We start from the raw sequence: 2,857 nt of genomic DNA, 5'->3' as shown, positions 1-2,857 counted from the left end.
AAAAAAAAAAAATTCAACCAGGAACAGGGAAAAGATAAAATGCCGAAAACTAGGACCTGGGAGAGGAAGATTAAGAAAGAATAATAGTAAAAAGGACAAAAATATTAATAATAATAGTTGTTTTAAAACAGGCAAATACAAGCAAACTAATTACCAGAAAAAGAAAGCAAAAATGAAATAAATAAAAATAAAAAAAAGAGAGAGAAAAAAAATCGGTGGAGGACAGGCCAGGGCACCCAGGCTCTATCTGAGCACAGAGACTGTGATGGAGTTCCTGTGGGCCCAGAAGGTAGGTGGGAGTGGGGAATGGCCGCACCTCTGTTCACCAAGTGCGTGTGGGGTATAAGAGTAACAAGAGAAATGTTGTACCTTTTCAGTCTTGCAGGTCTGGAGGATTCTTGGGGTTGCTGGAAAGCAGAACGTGTTCTTAAGCCCCAGGAATCTGTGAGAGCACTGTCTCTTTAAATATCCAAAATAGTCAAGCCCTTTTTAACATTTAAAATGGCGGCGCCCTCCAGACCTGCAAAAGTCCACAGCTCAGCCCGCCTTTCTCTTCAACTTCTCCATTTATTCCCCTGCCACCGGAGCAGGTGTCTGTGCAGTCCCTGGCTAGCAGGGCTGATTTTTAGGTTAATTCTTAAGTCCTACTAGCACACGGGAAGCTGCAAGCTGTCTGTGCCGTCAGGATCGCTCAGGCTCTCTGCCAGACCGCAGCTCCTTCTGTCTCCTTTTTTGGTATTTTCCCGCAAATTCTTCTGCTAGTTGGGGGTTAGTTCACTTCTATATCCTTCCCTTCAAGGCTCAGGGGTCCAGGATCATCTTCTTTGTCTGTGTTAATTGATTTCCCTTTTCTTTGTTGAAGAGGGTCTGTGCAGTCTTTCTGCCTAGTCCTCCATCTCGCCGGAACTCTCTCCTACCATTTTCTTTTGATGCTTCCTGCATCATTCAATATTTTCCCCACAGAATCTTTCAGTATTGTAACTTGAGGCTTGAGTTTTTTTCTTCAGTTCTTTTAGCTTGAGAAATGCCAAGCATTTTCTTCTTTTTTGGTTTTCTATCTCCAGGTCTTTGCATATTTCATTATAATAATTGACTTTGTCTTCTCAAGCTGCTCTTTGCAGTCTTCTGTTTGCCTAAGGCATTTGCCTGCTAACCAGAAGGCTGGTGGTTCAAACCCCAGCTACTCCTTGGAAGGAAGATTAGGCAATCTACTTCTGTAGTTATACTGCCTCAGAAACCCAAGGAGGGGTTGCTATGAGTTGGATCCGACTTGATGGCAGTGAGTTTGGTTTTCTTGGGTTGGACTCTCTGTTTAAGAGCAAGGAGTTGCTCTAATATTTAAAATATAAATCTTTCATGTATCACTAACTACTTTCTAGTCCTGTTAACACACTTCACATAAAATACAGGATCCTTTCAACAATAGATACCCATTTCATTTATCACCTCTCATCTTCCGTGCTTTTTTGTGTCATTAATGCATTGTTTGTTTTCTGTGAACAGTCATTATCTTTTAAACAGATTAAAAGTGAGAAAAGTTATCTATTACATTGTCATAGGGTCAAGGAGGTGGCATCTTCTGACCTTCTCTAACTACACAAGAGGAAGACAGAACCAACATCAGCAGCCCAAGGCATGTTCTTATGAAGCCAGACATGCCGCCACCCTCCAGGCCTCTTATCATCCTTGACACCAACCATTCCTCCTGCAGCACCCATTACCTCTCTGCTGGGTTCAATAATTAGCTGCGGTGACCACACAGAACTCACAGATTATGGGGTATATTAGGGAAGCAATAGGCTCCAATTCAAGTTCAAGAATGCACTCAATCTGTCTCAGCCGGCCATCTCACTCAGCAGCCGGGCATCTTTCTCAGCTGCCTGCTGTCTCTCTTTCAGCAGTGCATGTCTCTCGCATCTCTCTCTCAGCAGTGTGTGTCTCTCACATCTCTCTCTCAGAAATGCATTCCTCACATCTCTCTCTCAGCAGCCCGTCTCTATCAGCAGCACGTCTCTTTCTCTCAGCAGTCAGAGAGACTCCCTCTGCCTCTAGGAGGGCTCCTTTTGAGCCTGGTAGAGTGGCCAAAACCAACCAATTCCAACATCAGATTTCTATACACCTGAGAGAGAGCAAACTTCCCAGAAAATTGTTTCCTGCTGCTCCAACAGAAATACACTAAGTGGATAATTTTAACAATCAACTACTCACAGCAAAAGGGGAGTTACAAAGACTATGGCTAGAAAAGCCATACCATGTAATTTACTACACCGCATACATTTTCCAATATATTTTATGACCTAGTTTTTCTAGTCAACAACATCATTTGCTAGAAGGGAGGTTGAATTTTAGCAGTGTATCTTCTACTTTATCTTGGCCAGAACTGAATGCCTCAAATTCTAAATTATTATTAAGAACCAGAAATGCCCTCTGGGATGATTCTGGTCTCAATCAACAATTTACAGAAGAGCTTTGGGGACATTTCCAAAGGGCAGAACCCCAGTCTACTATGGTGGAAAGACTTTCAGTTGGTGGATCAATCAATGAAAGAGTCAATTAACAAATACTTGTTCAACTTCTCTTTGTTTATTCACTTATGAAACATGAATTAATCATTAACTATGTCTCCAACTCCAAGTTTGATACAGGTAATACAAAGAAAAAAAGATACTTTTCCTTCCCTGAAGGACATTCAGATGTTTTAAAAAAACAACTTTCTCCCGACCAGTGGAGTCCTTTTCAGACTCATAGCCACCCCTCCTTGCGTTTCTGAGGCAGTATCTCTATGGAAGTAGATTGCCCAATCTTCCTTCTGAAGAGTGGCTGGTGGGTTTGAACCACCAGCCTTCTGGTTAGCAGT

The sequence above is a fragment of the Orycteropus afer genome, unplaced genomic scaffold (assembly GCF_000298275.1).
Source record: "Orycteropus afer afer isolate SDZICR_OR568_19922 unplaced genomic scaffold, OryAfe1.0 scaffold00209, whole genome shotgun sequence".
In the NCBI taxonomy this organism is placed as follows: Eukaryota; Metazoa; Chordata; class Mammalia; order Tubulidentata; family Orycteropodidae; genus Orycteropus; species Orycteropus afer.
Note: the sequence above shows the minus strand (reverse complement) of the source record.